Source organism: Lissotriton vulgaris, chromosome 12 (genome assembly GCF_964263255.1).
Source record: "Lissotriton vulgaris chromosome 12, aLisVul1.2, whole genome shotgun sequence".
NCBI classification, from domain to species: Eukaryota; Metazoa; Chordata; class Amphibia; order Caudata; family Salamandridae; genus Lissotriton; species Lissotriton vulgaris.
In genome coordinates, this window is record NC_141700.1 from 343,372,443 (window position 1) to 343,387,424 (window position 14,982).

Consider the following 14,982-nt stretch of genomic DNA (forward strand, 5'->3'; position numbering starts at 1 on the left):
CGACTTTCCCATCGGATTGTACCGAGCTTGCGGCCGTGTTCTCACACTGCAAGCGCCCCGTGGGTCCCCTGTGTCACTACCTTAGGTGGTTACTTGGGGTCCCAGCGATTCTACTTGCTCTAGGCACTGTGTCTAGTCAAGTCGTGGTTGTTATACTACTTTCTTAATATATGGTCTGGTCTCCCCCTGGGGCTCACTGTGTATTGTGCTATTTACTGTTGTTCTAGTACAGTAAAATTGTGTGTCTTGTTCGCTAATCTCATAAAGAGGTTAGTAGAGAGTGGTTAGTAAAAAATGCATATATTTTATATATACCTTGTGTGGTTCTCCTTTCATTTGGTCATTCAGGAGGTTATAGACTGGTAAAACAAGCTGCTTTACATTCCTTCCAGACTTAGCCTGAAGGCTACTCTCCATATCTACCACTAGGATAGCATTCAATAAAGGTTGTCTTTAACCTAATCATCAATAAGGGTTGTTTGGACTGGTACAATGTACTCACTATAACTAGTGGACAGAATATACCAGGCCAACTTCTCACATTGGTGGCAGCGGTGGGATTCAAGCTTGCTATTGTTTTACCAGATAATCTCATTGAGTGACTAACTGAAAACCACTAAAGGTACTTAGGTACATATAAATCAAGTCTAGTAATAAAGTAAGTTCTACTGAATGTAGAGTTGGATACGTCAAGGGTCTAGCACACCCTTTATCCAACTCAAGAGAGTTTAGTAGTTCCCCATAGGTTAGGTAGGTGCCCTACATCACATACCACTAGTATGTGTTCTAGGGAAGAAGCCAGGGGCTCCTTGCTTGCTACGTATGACCATCTCTTATTTCAAGAATTGAGAAATATGTGTGCATCCAGAAGGGTGGAGACAGGGAAAAACCCAAATACTCAACACATCATAGAGGCTTTGCTTTTAGATGACCTCAGAAAGACCCCAGGGTCTGGTGAGGCAGACAGGTTAGGTGGGCCAGTAGAAGAGAAAAGGCCAAGAAGTGAAAACATCCAGGACCTAGGCTCTGAAGCTAACCAGGAGGATCATGATGATTCTAATCTGGACATTCCAATTCTTCCTGGGGATGGAGGAGAAGGCTTAAGGGCTCCTTTCTTCGCGCCACCAGGAAGAGTTAGCAGTGTGCCAAGAAGATCTAGATCTCCTTCTCAGTAGTCTAATTATGTTGGTGTATCTGTAAGGACCTCTGTTTCTCATAGAACATCTGCTTCTCAAAGAAGGGAGTCCTCTTATGATAGAAAGTGCCAACTGCTTGACTTTGAGAGAGCTAAGTTTAGAATCAAGAGAGAGCAATTGGCCTTAGATAGGGAATCCTTTGAGCTTTAGAAATCTTCTAAAAATGTGGGGCTAGAGCCCCATGGTGGCAGCAACAGTGTTCCTAGAGGTAGAGAACATACTCATGACCGTAGGAACCTGAACAAGATTGTCCCTCCCTAACGGAGTGGGAATGACATCCACAAATGGATACCTGCACTTGAGACGGCCTGTAAAGTACAGAATGTCCCTCAGGAGCAGTGGGCAGCAATCGTTTGGCTCTCCTTTGCAGACAAAGGTAGAGGCAAGCTCCCCACCGTTAAAGAAGAGGATACTGATAATTACAAAGTCTTGAAGCGTGCTCTGACTGATGGGTTTGGCGTAACCACTGAGCAATACAGAATTAAGTTCAGAGATACCCAGAAGACACAGACTCAAGACTGGGTTGACTTTGTATATTGTTCTACTAAGGCTCTGGAAGGCTGGTTACTTGGCAGTAAAGTGTGTGATTTTAAATGATTATACACTTTAATTATGAGGGAGCAGACCCTTAATATTTGTCAAAATCAGTTGTTGCATCATTACCTGGTGGACTCTGATCTGACCTATCCCCAAGAATTGGGTCCGAAGGCAGACAAATGGGTCAGAACCAGGGTGAGTTTGAAGGTTCAGAACCAAGATAGTAACTCCAAGAAGCAACATTAAAAACCCTCAGACAAGGGTGTGGAAAAGGGTAAAGACCAGAAGTCTTCTCAAGGGCCCCAAACATCTTCTACTGGTGGGGAGTGTCAGTGATTGAGGCAGCGGGAGCCCCTAGTTCGCGTAACGGAGGTTGGGACTACAACACCCAGAAGGCTTTCTGGGGGAGGAGCCCGTCTATGTCAATCACGTAACAACACGGAAGTGTTGTACGTGATTCTTGTATCTACCGGCGTTCTGAGGCAGCTAGGTTGTTTGGCTGTCTCAAGAACCAACTTTGGATTGCTCGTGAAGGCTCGGCTGAGCCGTGTAATTTCCCGCATCTCACATTCGGTGAGGACGCAACTTGGACTCGCCCGCTCGCGGCTGCAGCGGGCTGCTCCAAAACGTTCCGCTCGGCTGAGCGTGCACCATCGAGTTTCCCCGCGTCTCACATTCGGTGAGGACGCAACGTGTTCAACTTCCTTCCCCCTCTCGCGGCTGCGGCGGGCAATCCCTGAGGCTCCGCTCGGCTGAGCGTGAGCTTTCCTTTGTTTCGCCCACCCGCAGCTGCGGTGGGCTGTTCCTGGATCCCGCTCCCATTCTCCTTTTCTTTCAAACCCCCCTCCCTTCTAGACTGCAATTAGCTCACCTTCCTGGACTTCGTCGTGCCTGGAAAATGGAGGAAGCACCGACAACAGATGGGGTAGTGTTTTTTCATTGTTTAGTACATTGTTGCTTTCTTCTCTTACACGTGGAATGACCATTTGATTGGAACTTGTGGTTCTAGATTATTACAGACATCACTCTTTGGAAGGAGACCCTAAGCATTGTGATACAACTTTGAGAAAGGATTCTGTGCACTAGGTATTTAGGATTATGAACTTTGTTCTCTCTTCAAGACTCTTTTTTGTTCTATTTTTGTTCTGAGTATACTAGGGAAGTGGATGTAAGTATGAGTATACGAGGCATCCTTACGCTCATGTCCGAAGTATATTGAAGTCTGGAATTGATGAATGGTTCTTGTGTTTTCTAGGAGGTGTGGTTTCATCATCCATGAGAGAGGCATCTTATTGGAGCATTTTAGGACTACCCTCTGGGGGAGAACACTACCAGGTATTAGTTGAAACCTAGCGAGACCATACTGAGAGTAGTTAGGATTACTGTACAGTATTAATGTTATGCTTTTTTGTTGCAGGTAATCCCTTTCCATCGCTGACCCTTCCCTACCGTCCCTCACTTGATCGCCTCTATACTCTGTGTACTGTTATTAGTCAGAGTGCGAGGATGTCAGGAGGTGGACCCCCTTGAGCATCACCCTGATCCCGAGGAATCTGAGTATGCGACAGGGAGTCACAATCCAACAAAGGAAAAGGCAAAAAGAAACCATGGTGTCACATCTGTAAACAGAAGACCCATTGGACAAATTACTGTAACAAGTCCAAGGACTCAACTTCTATCACCACTGCCCCTAAGGCAACTGTTCCCCCTAGTTCAGCTCCAATTGGTGGTACTCAGAATAAGGGTATAGTAGGGTTAACCCTGGGATCTGAGATGGACTCTGGCCTAGTCAGAGTTCCTACTCAGGCTGTACTGATCTGTGATGGAGGCATGGATATGGACTCCTTATTTGTCAACCCCAGTAATCTGGGCAAATACAGACAGCAGCCGTTGATAAATGGAAAAGAGGCCTTGGCATTCAGAGACACAAGAGTAAGTGTCACAATGGTGACAAAGGTTCTTGTGGCTCCTGAGCAAATCATACTTGGTGAGATGAACCAAGTGACCAATGCTAGCAATGTCAGGGCAGACCATTCCTTGGCAGTTGTTAATTTCACCTGGGGAGGGGATAACTGGCCCTAAGAAGGTTGTGGTAATTACAGACCTCTCTGTTGAATGCTTGTTGGGCAATGGTTTAGTAACTTCAGCTTGGGCTGAAGTGGAGCTCAGAACCCATGCAGAAATGTTAGGCATCCCTGCAGATGTGCTTGCTATGACCAGGTCACAGGCAAAAATGTCTTCTGCTGAAAAGGCCCTGGATCCTGGAAAAATGGACCAGGCCCCTTCCAAGAAAAGGAGCAGTAGGGGTAAGGCAGTGCCTTCCCCCCTGACTCAGAGTCCAGATCAGTATCCTGAGGGGGATGATCTTAGTCCTGAAGAAGGAACTGTCCAGAGGAGCTTGGGTAGGATCAGGTTGAGTTCTTGGGGACAGGGGGCCCTTCCAGGGCAGACCTGAGCCAGGAGCAGCTGAGCTGCCCTTCTCTTGAACCCCTCAGACAACAAGCTGTTGTTGAGGCTGCTGGGAGTGCTAGTTGGTCCCATAGGATCTACAGGGATGATGGACTCCTTTACTCAGAGAGTAGAGACACCAATCCTGGTGCAGCCAGGAGGTTGGTTATACCTCTGAAGTTTAGGGGCTTCCAATTGACACTAGCACATGACAGCCCATTAGCAGGTCACCTAGGCCAAACCAAGACTTGGGACAGAATTGTCCCTCACTTTCATTGGCCTCACATGTCTGAAGACACCAAGGAGTTTTGTCACACCTGTGTCACCTGTCAAGCCAGTGGTAAGGCAGATGGTACAACAAAGCCCCCCCTGATACCACTACCTGTGGTGGGGTTTACCTTTGAGAGGGTTGGGATTGATATAGTTGGTCCCATGGATCCTCAGACTGCATCTGGGCACAGCTTTATACTGGTGGTGGTGGTGGACCATGCCACTAGGTATCTAGAAGCAATACCCCTTAGGACCACCACAGCTCCTGTGGTGGCAAGGACCATCTTGTGAATCTTTTCCAGAGTGGGTTTCCCTAAGGAGGTGGTATCAGACAGAGATGCAAACTTCATGTCTAGTTCCTTGACTGCTGTGTGGAAGGAGTGTGGAGTATGTTACACATTTACCACCCCTTATCACCCACAATGCAATGGGTTAGTTGAAAGGTTCAACAAAATCCTAAAGGGCATGATTAAAGGTCTCAGAAAAGCTTAGGCGCAGATGGGACATACTTTTGCCCTGCCTTCTCTTTGCCTACAAAGAGGTTCCACAGAAGGGGGTTAATTACAGCCCATTTGAACGTTTGTTTGGACATCCAGTTAGGGGTCCATTGTGTCTAGTGAAAGAGGGATGGGAGTTACCTCTCAAACCCCCTAAACAGGATATTCTGGACTATGTACTCGGTCTACGCTCCAGGATGGCCGAGTACATGAAGAGGGCAACTAAAAACCTTGAGGCTAGCCAGTAATTGCAAAAGGCCTGGCATGACCAAAAGACTGTGTTGACTGTTTATCAGCCAGGACTGAAAGTATGGGTGTTGGAGCCTGTGGCCCCAGCAGCCCTCCAAGACAATTGGAGTGGTCGTCATACCATAATTTAGCAGATGGGAGTGGTTACCTATTTGGTGGATCTAGGAACTCACAGGAGCCCCCATTGCGTGCTCCATGTCAACAGGCGCAAACCATATGTTGACAGGGCAGACATGGGCTTGCTCATGGCTACTGACGAGGGACAGGAGGAAAAGAGTGATCCACTCCCTGACCTGCTATCACAAAACCCTGATGATGGTTCAGTTGATGGTGTAGCCTTGGCAGGCAGCCTCAACTCCAGCAGCAAACTGATTACAGAAAAGTTTTTCATCAGTTTAGACATATGTTCTCACTGACTCCAAGTCAGACTACCTGGTGCACTCATGAGGTGACACAGAGGACTGTCTGCCTGTTAAAAACAAGATTTACAGGCAACCTGACCATGTCAGAAACTGCATCAGGACTGAAGTCAAGAAGATGCTGGATTTGGGAATGACTGAACCCTCAGATAGCCCTTAGGCCAGTCCAGTATTCTTGGTACACAAACCTCACACTCAGAATGGTAGAGAGAGATGAGGTTTTGTGTTGACTACAGGGGTCTCAATGCAGTCACTAGGACTGATGCCCATCCAATACCAAGGGCAGATGAGCTTATAGATACTTTGGCCTCAGCCAAGTTTCTGAGCACATTTGACCTAAGCCCTGGCTACTGGCAAATCAGACTAGCTGAGGATGTAAAGCCAAAACCAGCATTCTCAACCCCAAGTGGACACTACCAATTTGTGGTGATGCTCTTTGGTTTGGAGAATGCACCTTCCACGTTTCAAAGGTTGGTGAATACATTCCTTACAGGCCTAGAAGCCTATATTGCAGCATATCGTGAGTATATTGCTGTCTTTAGCCCCACCTGGGAGGATCACCTGGTCCACCTGAGAAATTTTTGGGAGGCCCTGCAGAAAGCAGGCCTCACTATCAAGGCCACCAAGTGCCAGATAGGGCAGAGTCAAGTTGTATACCTGGTAGTATCTGCATCTTATAGTTACCCCCACTTTTTGCTGATGTTTCACTGTTTTCGACTTAGACAGGCTGGGGTCCTGGATAGCTGCCTGCTTTCTCCCTAAATTGATTGCATGTACTTTAGGTACACTCCGATTGGATTCTGGGGTACCCCTATAAGTCCCTAGTATATGGTTTACTATGTACCTATGGCATAGGTACCCCAGAGGCCTTCCAGGGGCTGCAGCATGTATTGTGCCACCCCTGAGAGACCACTCAAACTGACACCACAGGTCTGCTACTGCAGCCTGTGTAAGGTGGTGCATGCACCCCTTACTTACATATAGGTTCACTATCTCTACCTTATATCACTGCACATATTAACCTATCAGTCACGGCTATGGCAGGCCTTATCAATCCTGAAGGCACGGTGCCGGGTTTTATGTGAGAGGGTGCCCATACATGAGCAGTGCCCCTCTGCAGCCTTCGGAACCTTTTCTCCGGGGTTGTTTGTGATACAGCCAACCATATACTCTTAAGTGCATTATAACCTTGCGGTAAGTGCTAACTATAAAACGGCTGCTTAGAAACATGTCATGTTTGGTGTCAAACATACAAAAATTACATTCCCTCTAGACCTAATTTCTTTCGTTACAGCAGCACTAAGCTCAGTTATGGGGCATAGAAAACATTATTCTCCACACAGAATAATTAATTATTCTGACATATTTTATTATGTTTTTCCTTTTTTTCTAATATTTCACATTAGGAATGATATCTTTTCATTTATTTTCACAATGTTTTACATAAACGTGACTGTCATCATTGTTGAAATAATACTTTACATATAATACAATTGATCTCTGCACCTGTATAGTCACAGCTGACTGAATACAATAAAAACAATTCAACACACACACTCACACCTCTCTCATCTCTGCAAAGATATCCCTTGCACACAGTACACTCACACTCTGCACCCCAGAACAACACTGCATGCACAGATGGAAATATCCGGGTGATAAAATCAGCCCTCGAATTCTGTGCGGTTTGCTGGGGTGTCACACTCCCTCTCTGGTCGATGTTTAAGGCCTGCAATGGCAGGCCTTAGACACATTTTACAAGGCTGCTTCTGTGGGTAGCACAACCAGTGCTACAAGCCCACCAGCAGCATTTGGATTTACAAGCCCTGGGCACACTCAGTGCACTTTACTAGGGTCTGACAAGTAAACCAAAAACGCCAATCATGGAATCACCAATCCATACATCAATTTACAATAGGGAGAGCATATGCACTTTAGCACTGGTAAAGTGCCCAGAGCCCTATTGCCAACAACCACAGGTCAGGAAAAATAAGGGAGTGAGAAGCAAAATGTTTGGGGATAACCCTGCAAAAAGGGCCATTTCCAACAAGGGGCAGCTTTGACAATATGCTTCCTGTCACAGGGAGGAGTAACCACCTGTCAAGGCCAGGTGTCACCTGGTCTGTGAGATGCTCAACCCTTGTCCCTAAGGTTTCACAGAACTCAAAAGTGAGACTCAAAGATAAATCAACCCTGTAATCTACTGTATTCACATAATAATTCAAAACGAAAAATAAACATTAAACCATGGGAATTTCAAATTTATATTTGTTTTGAAATCACTTCAGTTCTTGTTTTCAAAAATGTAATAAATGAGAACAAAAATATGCGTATTCAATTGCGCTGTTGCATAACATCTTAAACAACTAATGATGACGACTTGAGGTGTTATCCAAACATTTACAAACACCTAAATACCCAATGCATTTCGGGTCTACCACAACCCTTCTTCAGGTGTAACAAACAGTCGCATTTATTTCAAATTGTTATCACAGTAAACTAAATATCATCAAAGGATCATCGAAGTTGTACGTTGTAGGTTCATTTCCAATGGCAATGTAAATGACAAATCCAAAAAGACATATTAGAAAGCGTTCAATGTGTGGGTTTGTATTTACATATACATAAAATTAATTGGGGCGTTTTGAACATGCAAGGGTACCCTGTGTGTAAGAATCAAACTGTCACCCAATAAGTGAGAGTGAATAGGAAAAACCAAACATCCATACTCACATTAATTTCAATTGGAAACTGCGCTCTGTTTATACAGACTACTGTTGAAGGTTCAATCCCGCCTATCAAAAATGTATCAATAATTAGGATATGCTACTCATTCTGTTTGTGCACAATGCAAATGGAGCATTAAACATGGACATGTACCTTAATCATAGATACCAAATCTTGTATTAACTGAAGTGGCGTTGCCCAAAAATTTGCGTAATGCTACTCGCGTGATAGCGGAGTCCGCACGGTGATGTTTTGTTTTCAATCACGTACTATGCCTGCAAGGAGTGATAGGAATACCTTGATTAAAAACGTCTTCTTTGTGAAGCGTGAAAAACTACTTGACTCGAGGTCGAGTGAAATCACTTCCCTATTTACCTTGGAGTGTAATGGTGTCGTTCAATAGACGATGTCCGTCTCCCCGATGCCTTGCCTCACTGAAGCGTGATCAGGTGATCACGTCTCAGACGTTGAACGTTCTTAATGGTTCAACCCCCGAATGCGTACAGAAAAAAACTTTTGAACTAACTTTATTGATGCGAAGATGCACCCTCTGTGTCACAGAAATACCGTGTGTGAAATACGGCATATAGATAGTGTCAGAACGAATAACCACCGTACATATAATGGAACCTTGAAGAATGAATTGGCGTAGTATATGTGCTTCATGATGATAATAATTGACGATGAAATTATGTTCAATGAAACTACTCACATTAGATAGGATGCATCAATAATACCCCTGTGTTAAAGAATATGCCATTGTGTGCTGAAGCATGAATGAAAACTCATATCATTAATGATTTGAACTCTAACTATTGATATATTAGTATGACATGCAGAAAAGCATCTGTCCTAACAGGGGAGATCAACTCATGTGCAAAACACCTTAGATAAGATGATTCTTATCAACGTGTGTAACCCACTTATATCAAATGTAAGACACAATATATTAATGACCATGTTGAAATAAAACAGCATATAAGAGATATATCAAACTAAACAAAGCATAACATTTCAAACTGATCATTAAGACCCCCTGGATTCATTGTACCCAGACTTTTTATCCAACTGCTACTTGCTTACTCCTTCCCACGTATTAGGCTTAGGTCAGGTACACCGGGGTAGGCTTATTTTAGAAGCACCAGTTGAGCATGTTAGCCTATGTATATATGTATATATATTTTATCCATTTTAAAGTGTCTTATGGCTAAGAAACCATATCAATGCTTTTACAGTATTATTTCATAATACTCCTTTTACTGTATGTACTTTACTTTACATTAAGTATTGCAATTGTAACAATTAATTTCTCTTGCATGAGAAGGAAGACTGCTCAATAAATAATACCTTTTATTGAAAACGCCCGTCTCTCTATTCTCTGCACCCTGGTGAAACTAAATATGCACATCTTACTGAGTGAAATAGCTGTCTCTTGTTTTCACGACTTTAGAGATTGACTCTTATTCTGAGGGAGCAAAGTTGTCATGTTTATGCGGTTGTCGGAAGCTGAATCCCTTCTTGTCTGAGCCAAGGAAGCTGATAACTTCCTATTCATTCAAAAAAGTTTCCAGTGACCTCTGAGCTAGCTGGTGCAAACCTAAAATAAGGTCTAACATAGTCAGTAGAGACCTAGAAGACCTCAGTCCTACGTCTACACTGCTGTTTTTGTTATTCCAATGCGCAGGGCCTATAGGGAAAATAGGAACTAAACTGCAGCACGACAATGTTTTTTTAAAGAAATTGATGGCAGCTATTATAAGCGGACTAGGTTAAGGTATTGGAATCCGCTTTCAATGTTTGGAAGAGAATACATAAATTATGTTCATTAGAGAAAACGTCCCGATATACCCCCACAAATGCTGTGAAACTTCTTCCCCTATTTTTTGGTATAGAGTAGCACTTGGGTGGAGGGCAAAAGGTATTGCTCAATTCGGGGATTGCTTTGGCAAGGACGGATCCTTTATGTCTTATGAAGATCTAGGGAGACAGTATAATTTGTCTTAATCTCAATTTTTCAAATTTCTTCAAGTTCGAGATTTTATCAGTCGGAAAATAATCTCAGCTCCACCTAATACAGTTCTTGAAGCTAATAAGCGACAGGACAAAATTGGGGTGGTATACAAGTTATTATTATTGTATAGAATTGGCGACCTAGAAAAACATCATTCTAAATGGTCCAGGATACTGGGGTTTGACAATATCTCTATATGGGATGTTATTATTAGATCTAGGGAAGCTTTGCTCTCTGCTAATCTGAAAGTGCAATGTTTTAAAACTGTTTTTAATTTGTATTATACGCCGAAACGTATGCTTAAATGGGGAGCCAGGCAAGATGGCAAATGTTTTCGGTGTGGTTCAGATAATGTAAATGTAGTGTAAAAAATGCTTGTATAGCGCTACGTACACCGGGAAGGATTCTTGGCGCTCCGGTAGGCAGGGCTCTAACTGTAAGGAGTGGTTAGTTGGAGTGTGCTTGTGTGAAGAGCCAGGTTTTCAGCTGTTTTCTAAACTGGAGGTGATTATTTGTTGTCCGTATTGGCAAAGGGATTTTATTCCACTCTTGAGGAGCGAGGGTAGAAAACCGCAATCCCCTGTGGTTGATGCGCCTAAACTTGGGGATGGCCAGTAGGTGTTGGCTGGAGGAGCGTAGAGTGCGGGACGGGGTATATTTCCTGATTTTGTTGGAGATAAACTTAGGCCCTCCTCCAAGTAGCGCCTTGTGAACCATACAGGCCAGCTTAAAGGCACTGCGTTGACTCACCGGGAGCCAATGGAGTTGTTTCAACATTGGTTTCACATGCTGACGCACAGGGAGTTGGAGAATAAGTCTGGCCGCGTGGTTCTGAATCAGCTGCAGACACTGGGCTTGATAGGCTGGAATTCCAGCATAAAGGGAGTTGGCATAGTCTAGTCGGGAGATAATGAGCGCCAAGACGACCAACGTAAGTGCATCTCTTGAGAGAAATCTTATTATTTTCTTTATTTTCCATCGGAGGAAAAAACAAGTCGACACTACGGAACTAATCTGAGGGTTCATAGATAAGCCTTTGCTTATCATTATCCCCAGAATTTTTACTTTAAGTGCTGGGACAGGCGGGGAGCTCAAAGATGTTGGCCAAAAATTGGTGTTCCAAGCATTAAGGGTCCCTCCTGTCAGAACTAGCTCAGTTTTATCGGGGTTTAGCTTGAGCGGATTGGCGCTCATCCAGTTGCTGATGTATAACATGACAGCCTTCAAGTTGGACTCTGAGGAGTTGGTCGTTGTATGTGGAAAATTAATTAAAGGTCGTCCGCATAATTAAAGACCAGAACTTCCATTTCCTTCAATGCCTGGATCAAGGGCCGCAGATATAGGTTGAATAAAAGAGGGGATAAAGAGGAGCCCTGAGGGACTCCACATTGAAGTTTACCTTTGTTTGAGCAGAAGTTACCCAGGCGAACTGATTGGTATCGGTCTGTCAGAAAGGATTGAATTCATTTCAGTGCCTGGCCACCTATCCCCGCGCTACAGACACGGTCGATCAAGATGTTGTGATCGACCATGTCAAATGCTGCTGACAGGTCAAGGAGTATCAGTGCCTGGGGAGAGTTATGATCTGCGCCCGCTCTTAGTTCGTCCAAGACTGTCAAAATGACTGCCTCTGTCGAGTGAGCTGGTCGAAAGCTTGCCTGGTGGGGATCCAGATGGTGTGACTCCTCTATAAACGAGCTCATACAGCCGGCCACATGGGCCTCCAATATCTTACTCAGGTAGGGCAATAGGGAGATTGGACAATAGTGTTGGCGCCTGGTTTCTTTAGGATGGCAAGAATCTCCGCGTTTTTAAAAGGTTCGGGAACGGTGCCACTACTGATAGAGGTGTTGAGGAGGGAGATAGGAGGGTCTGGGCAAATGCGTAAAGCTTCACTCAGAATGTGAGGTGGGCCACTGTCGAGGGGGGAGCCCGACTTGACTTTGTTAATCAGATTAAGAAAGGTTTCCGTGGAGATAGGGGGGAACTGTTTTAGAACTGCCTGTTTTTGTCATACGATATATGGCACCGTGGGGATGTTGTTCCCTGGAATGCTGGCCTTTATTTTAGCTATATTATCAAAGAAGTAGTGGTTTAATGAGTCACACAATGATTGGGAGTGTACTGGTTGCGCGGTGACTCTCTCGGGGCCAGTCAATTCGTCCATGATAGAGAAGATCTCTTTAGTTTTATTGCCAGATTTTTGAATTTTTAACGAAAAGTACTCGGTTTTGCAAGAGAGGATGGTGAGCTTATTCTCTTTGAGGAGGGCCAGATAAGTTAATTTGAGTTCCGGAGTATAGTTCCTCCTCCACATTCGCTCAGCTTGTCTGAGTCTCAATTTGAGTTCCTGTAGGCTAGAAGAAAACCATCTTTGAGCATCATGAGCTCTTTTGATTTTAATATTTTTCAGGGAAGCTACTTTATCGCTGGCCGACTTTAACCAATATGTAAGATTCCTAGTTTGGGTAGAGAGGGATCCAGTGTGGGTCGGGGGAGCCGTGTCCACTAAGATGGAGTGAAAGGACTCAAGGCAGGCTCTGCTCCAGTTTCTTGCTTGCGTGCTACCTGGCTTTAAGATGGGGGGAGCAGAGCTATCAGAGATTGTAAAGGTGATTAGACAATAGTCGGACCAGGTACAGGGAGAGATTGCCAGGTTTGAAATGGTCACATTTTGAGTCCACACTTGGTCAAGGGAGGGACCTTTGATATGTGTGGCTACTTGTTAAGCATGGGCGGAAAATCCGTTTCGCTCGCGGATTTTGCGGATTTTCGGTAAATTCGCAATCCGCGAGATTCGCGAATCTTCCGCAAAATCCGCAAATCCGCGAGCAGCGGATTTTGCTCGCACTGTTCGCGTGTGTTCGCGGCTTCCCAGTACAACTTTGCGCCCCGCGAATAAGCGCTAAATTGCAGAAATACGATCTTAGCAAAACTGAAACTACTTACCAGGTTCAAAAGTTCAGGCTCATCATTAGTAGCCATTTCCTGTAGTGCTTCCTGAGGGGCCCCTCGAGAGTTCAGTTGCCTACTTGCAACTATTATGTGACCCTGCTCTGAACCTCAGAATAGTTACACATATGCCACAAAGGTCCTGAATTACAGCTAAGGGAGATAAGCAGGAGCCAGGCTGGAAGTTCAAATCCATTCATCAGCCCCTAATTCATTATTGTCAGTTGGGGCAGGGCAGGTGTTGTAACTAATTTTGCAACAATGAAAGCACTTAGCAAGTGCAAAAGATCACTAATTAGGAAGCACTAAGGAAGCAGGTGCCAGCTAAAAAAATATTCTGTGACACATTAATCAGCCCCAAATTAATTCAGGTCACTTGAGGCAGGGAAGGTGTGCTTTGCTTTGCCACAATAATGTACACTGACTGGACAACCAGAGGGTGCTGTGATGAAACAGAGGGTGGCATGGGTGGGCCAGAGGGTGGCATGAGTAGTCAGAGAGTGGCAGTGGTGACAGAGAGTGGCAGTGATGAAGAAGAGTGTCCCAAACAGGCTGGACACGTAGAAACAACAAGTTCGCAAAACTTGCGACCCGACAGGTAAGTTCGCGTTTGCGAAATTGTACAAAACCCTCGCGAACTGGCAGAAACCCGCGCGAACACAAAAAAAAATCCGCAAATTCGCGAGAATTCGCGGATTTTGCGAATTGCGAGTTCGCAAATCCGCAAAATTCGCGAACGCGAGATTCGCAAAATTCGCCCATGCTTACTACTTGTACATGTTGCATGCAGTTTAAGCTGGCGAGGGCTTCAGTGGTTTCTCGTGAGGAGTTGCATTCATTTTTGTCCTCTGGCCAGTAGTTAAAGTCCCCTAATATTAGGACTCTTGAATGGTTGATCACCAATTGCGCGATCATGTCGCCGAATTCATGAGGAAAAGAGGGCATGTGATGGGGGGTCGGTATATAATCACGCAAGCCAAGGAGGTTTGGGCTGATTCCAGTTTGATTGTCAGGCTTTCTGTGAGGGGGATATGTCTGGTTGTGAGTGAAGAGAATTTATATTTCTGGTTAATGATTGCTGCCACGCCCCCACCCTTTTTTCCGGATTCCCTATCTGCATGAATTATATAATAGGGGTCTGGGATAGCCGCCAGAATGTCAAGGATCGAATCAGGGGACAGCCACGTCTCTGCCAAAAATAGGATATCCGGCCTATGAGTATCTATCAGAGAAAATATCTCTAGCTGGTGTTTTCCAAGGGATCGGGTATTTAAATAATAGATTTCCAGATCACTGGGCTTCTTCGTGCAGGGCGGAAACACTTGTTCCGCACCTGAGTTAGTGAGGTCTAGATCAGTGCTCTGTGGTGGGAGATTGCCCGGGCAATCTGAATTGATGTGATGAGCCAGTATGCCCTCATGTACAAAAACGCTTTTGGAATTTCTATCTAAATCGTAGGTCCCCTGGAGGGATCTTAGTTGGGCTGCTGAGTATGTCGTGAGCCGGGCATGAGAGCTTGCCCTTGGCTCCGGTCTGCAGCGGACGGGCGCAGACGGGCTTGCCTTTGGAGCGCCGCCGGCACGCCCTCTGCGCGCGTCCGCTGCGTGTTGGCCAGTACATCGGGTCTTATGGGGGAGAGCGGTGTGAGCACTAGACCGCTTCCTCCACCACAACCG